Source organism: Lygodium microphyllum, chromosome 11, assembly GCF_053477565.2.
Source record: "Lygodium microphyllum isolate KBCC chromosome 11, Lygodium_microphyllum_v1.1.10, whole genome shotgun sequence".
Lineage (NCBI taxonomy): Eukaryota > Viridiplantae > Streptophyta > Polypodiopsida > Schizaeales > Lygodiaceae > Lygodium > Lygodium microphyllum.
The window spans coordinates 2,666,714-2,672,713 of NC_141145.1; positions in this window are offsets into that span (position 1 = coordinate 2,666,714).

Below are 6,000 nucleotides of genomic sequence, written 5' to 3' on the forward strand. Positions count from 1 at the left end.
AGTTGATAACTTCTCATTTCCTACATGATTTCTATGTTAAAATAATAAAAAGACAAGACTCTCACTTGACTCTAATAAAGCAAATAGACAATTAAGTTGATGAATGTGATCAAACCAAGCTTCAAATACATGATTGTAGTAAGGAATAATGTAATAACTTAAACCCCAACATCTATGAGAAATTTATATGCAAAAAATTTCAACTAGAAAATTATATAGAGATTCCCCTAGGCGGATAACCTTATAAAAGCCTTCTATATCACCTGAGTTCAAAGGACAATTTAAAATTTTATTTTTTAAATTTTTGTATCATTTTATATACCCCTTTTGTAAATTTTAGAGGCAAAATTTATATCTTTTCTATAATTTTAAAATTCAAAGAGTGTAATTTCATGGTGCTTTTTATATAAATCAAATTAAAGCATGATGTTGGAATACTTTAGCCATGGAATTTTCATTCTGATCTAAGATGAATATTTTCTCTCTCCAATAGTACTTTTTTGGATAATGATTGATTGACAAGGAGCTTGAATATATAGGACAAAAATATACCATAAATGGCAACATATCGATCTACATAAAATGCTTATATAAATATTATAATGGTCACAATAAAATGCCTCGAATACCTAGAAATTTTAAGTATGAGTTAGACTCACACAAGCTAATCAAATTGCTAACATTGACTCTTAGATCATGGGTGATTTCATATAATAGAATGATATAATGATAATGACTCATCATAGTCTATACAACAAAGACCACCAAAATAGGACTATGGATATCCAAGTAGTGGGTGATGAAGCCACCAATAAGGTGTTTCAAAGAGAATCTAAGTATCAATGTCAAGCATCTAGTACAAGATTATCCAAAAAAAAAAGCCTCTAAACATAAATGACCATAGATTCCTTGCCTTTGGTTAAGATTGCCAAAGTGTCACCTCATATGAACTCAAACTAGGAGCTAATAACAATGAGTCAAATAATAGCCTATCATGGACTTGGATGTCAATCTTAACTCTAGGATTTCAAAACTTGTCAGACTTCAGCTTGTGTGCTAGAGATGCTCCTTTCTAGAACTTGTGTTCTTGTATATCTGTATGATGAGGCATAGTTACCCCATCTCACTACCCACTTACACATCCTCTCTTGCATTGGAGAGTCATAAGGGATGATCACATCACTAATATTGGAAAGAAAGAGGAGACACCAAGGATCGCATCATCATGTCTATTTCTTGGCCTTGGCCTTGGTCAGGATCTTGCTTCATCTTCATCTTTGCCTTCCTCGAAGCCTTCCTCGAAGCTTCTAACTCTTTGCAATCCTTGTGCCAATGTCCCTTTTTATCACAATGATAATACTTGGCTGGACCTTCAACTTTTTATGCATGTCACCCCCTCTAATGCTATAAATTCGTCACATATGGGATGCTCTAAATCCTCACGACGTGTTAGCTATACCATTTACACCTCTTCCTACAACTCACTATGCTAGAATGCATTCTTGACATCTAGTTGCTACAAACTCCAATCTTTGGGTACTATCAAAGCAATCATGCATCTTGCCATGCTAGCAGTAGTTGAAGTGAATGTCTCTTCATAATATATGCTATATGTCTGAGCATAACCTTTTGCAATCAATCTAACATTATACCTACTAACATAACCATTTGTATTATGCTTGATTTTGTAAATCTAATTATAGTAAATAACTTTATTTTCCTTAAGCAATGCTACCAAATTCCAAGTCTTATTGGCTTCTATTGCAACCATATCATTCATTGCTACATCGCATGACCAATAGCATCCTCAAAGCATGTGGACTCAACATTCTCAACCAACTTTATCATATAAGCATAATGGTGAGTTGCATAACCTTCAAAACTAAATCTTTTAATAGAGTATCTTACCTTGCTAGACATGTGTACCATAGGATTACTCAATAAAGCCTTTACATTACCATATGCTCTTTGTACACCTGGTGTCCTGACTGAAAGAATACCAAGCTCATCATCTAAGCTCTCTAAACCATATTGGAATCTCCATGAGATCCCAAATGATTAGTATATGTATAATTACCATTTGATACTTTCTTATTCTCTTTGTCTTTACTTGTAATACTTATAGATGCACATAGAGATGTGGGCTACTACACAGTCACCCAAACCAAGGGTTAATTGTAAATGAAGTACTAGATAATGTTTCAGGTCTACTAAGACTGTGATTTTTTCTTTTTATTTTGCACATAACTATTATGATTATCATAATCATCCAATGTATCACTACTAGATTCATATCAAATGCTTATCTCATTAAAAATAATATTTGTGGTTACTCTAAACTCACCTATGATGACTAGGTTATGACGACAATACCCTTTCTGCTTTAAAGCGTATATGAATATATGCAATACAACCAAACACTTTCAAGTGTGACACATTGGACTTTTTGCTTATAAAGAATTCTTTAGGGCTTATCCCATGAATTATAGTTGTGGAAACTATTCATAATATAGACATCAATATGAATAGCTTCATATCAAAATATTCTTTTCAACCATCAATGCTCGTGCAACTTTTGCAATATGTTTATTTTTTCTTTCTACAATCTCATTTTGATGTGGAATATATTTGTGAGTAAACGGTCTCTTTATCCCCGATTCCTCAAGAAGCCACTGAACTCATTAAAGAGGTAATATTCTCTTCCATATCTGACCTCAAGTACTTAACTTTCAAGTATGTTTCTATTTCAATAGCAGCCTTGAATGTTTTGGGGCACTCAAATACATCACTCTTTTTCTTCATAAATATATCCATAGCTTTCTTGAGCAATAATTAATAAACATGATAAAGAATTTGCTACCACCAAGAGATATATATTGTGTAGGCCCTAGAATATGTGTATTCACAACATCAATTGTATTTCTACTCATATCTCTATCATGAGAAAAAGGTTTTCTGACCTACTTACCAAAGTGATATGCTTTATATACTTTATGAAATTTTATAGCTTTGAAAACAAGCAACCTTGTAATCAGCCCTTAAACTACATTAGTTTTAACCATTACACATTTGTATATCCAATATATTTGTGCTATATTTTAATGTCTTCAACCACTTCTTTGCTTTTAGTATATGTAGAAGCATTCATAGTAGGAATTCTCGATTCTAAAGTAAACATTGATAAACTCTACTTCCTTTTGCGATCAACCTGCACTTATCATTAATGTCTTCTACAAAACAACCTTTTGCATAAATCAAACCTGAAACCCTTGCTTTATCATTTGCACAATCAACAATAAATTCTTTGTGATTGATGGCATATCTAATACATTTGACAAACTATTTGTCTGGCCATCATGAAAGGATAAAGGAATCTTTTCAATTTGTAAAATTGGATGGCATGAATCATCACCCATTTGCACACAACCTAGATTTTGTAAAACCTTTATCTTTCCAAACCATTGAGCATGACTTATCATATGATTAAGGTCATCTAAATTTACAAATCATATATTGTCATGTGTCCTATTTCTTGGAATAGTATTCATCATATGCTACATAACAAACAAACACTCATGTTGGTTTTCATTTTGTCATTAGAAGACGATGCAAGTTTTATTGTTGTAATCTACCAGTACTAAGGATATTATCCTTCTTAGCATAACAATGGGCTACAAAAATGACATGTTTTACCATAATAATTACAAACAATACCAGAATTTCCAAAACCTATTTTTATCATCCATCTCTTTCTCTAGAGCTCCCCTTGTCTCTGAAGTTTTCATGGCTTCGTGAAAACTTCATTTCACCGAATTGCTCATTTAACTTGTTGTGCTGGTTATCACCAATACGTCCATACCACAGTCTCTCGAAAAGGATGTGCCATGTTCCATTTCTAAGCTTGAGTAAAATGATTGAACCTATTTACCACTTATCTCAAATAATTCACCCCACATATTGATCCCTTCGATGATCATGAGAGAGATCAACTCATCAAAATCTCAAAATGACTTTCATATATATATAGAAATAGCAAATGATTTCTAAGCCTTGACAGTATTAAGGCCATCCAAAGTAGATGAAACCAAATCATCGTCATCAACCATTGTATCAATCATGGCCAAAGCATCTGCAATGATCATCACCTTTGAAATATACTCATTAATAGGAAATTTTTCTTTCTTCAAAGTATTCAACCCTTGCTTGAGTTGAATTTTCCATGCCTTCCTATTTATTGAAAGCATGTTCATTAAAATGGTCCAAGCTGCATGTGAAGTTTCTGCATTTCTGATATATCCCAACATAGTATTATCAATGACTATAAAAAGCCAATACATCACCATTTTTTCCTTTGTATTCCATTCTTTCTACGCTTTTAACTCATCTACAATCATAGGATTACTCAACTCTAGCTCTTTATTTACCTAAAATGGACTCGTAATGGCCCTTCCCAATAAGGAAGTTCATCACACAAAACTTCCATGATGGAAAATTGTTCTTGTCCAACTTCTCAATGATGGGATTTTCATTGTTATTTATCACTATCATAGAATTGATACAAAACACAAAGCAAGTATTCTACAACCTTTCACAAAAAGTGCATGTCGATACACTAAGTAGCCTTTTTAATTGACTACTCAATAGTACATTGAGTATGCAACTTGTTCTAGATAAAACTTGTGTTTGATTCCTGGGAAACACCTTAGAACTTGCAAATTTGAAATCTATAACCTATGTATCCATTTTCGATTGATACATCCAAAACTGCAATATTTCTTGAAACTATTATTTGCAAACTTGTGGATCTTAAATGAGGCCCAAAATTGCCTCAAATGGCCAAAAACGTATATGACTATCTTGCAAAATATACAATCCTTTGTTTGCACATCAAATCTCACAACAATCTAAGATTGTTGCTATGTTGTGCAAAATATACAATCTATGCCTCCACATGCACTATCTAAGAGAGAAAGTGGAAGAATGGGAGAGCTTCTTACTCCTTATTTGCTTGCTTGAATCCTTGCTTCTTCTCCTTCACTTTAGCCTTCAATACTAGCCTCTCTTAATGGCACCGCTCTAATACCATAACAAGAATCATGTTATGGGGAAACTTGTTTGAGTTGTTGTGCCAAACACACACTATACACATAAGGAGAAGCTTACTCAAGAACACAAGAAGAGAGACGGAGCAAAAAACGTTTTCTTGCTCATTTTTTCTTATTCTTCCACCCATAATACAATGTATACAAAGTATAAATAAGATACAATATAAAGAAAAGTTATATACTAAGTTAAACAGTGTATAAGTAACTATACTAATCAATTAGTGCTATACATTAGGAGAAATATGGACTCTCTTTTTTGCCCCTTAAGGAGTGAATAAACAAATATAGGCCTAACCAATGAGAGAGCTGGGATTCCAGATTCATGTAACATGAATCTTCTAGCCATATCTTGGACCAAATCTTCCCTCAGCAATAAAATAAGGGAAAGGGGAGTACAAAGCTCACTTCTTGGAAGTTTGTGCCTCGAATTTTCATTTTCTTATTTTTTATGTTTGATTTTTCTTTTCTCCCCTTTTCAGTTTCCCCCTCTTTTTTAGGCGGAACTCAAATTTGTCATATCTCTTTCCCCGCTTCTTCTTTCCTGACGAAATTTTACAGCCTCACTGTTTCTTGCCCTGTCTGTAACCCTGTAAAATTTCATTTGCTTTGCACAAGCACAGAGAGAGTTTCATGTGTTTTATGAGAGCAGAGCTTGTTTTACCAAAGCCCTAAGATTCTCTTCACAAAACTCTACATGTATATTTTTCTCTTCCATAGATGTTCTATGGTAAAGTTTTAACTCGTTTGGAGAAAACCTGTGCAAGTTATGTGCATTCTCTGACATGTAATTTCTTTTGTTTTGATGCTCTAGGAGTCTCTTACAGTCAATAATAGTGATATTTTGAATACTCAACTTCTTCTTCACCATCTTAGGGTTTCTCTGTAAACAAAGTTA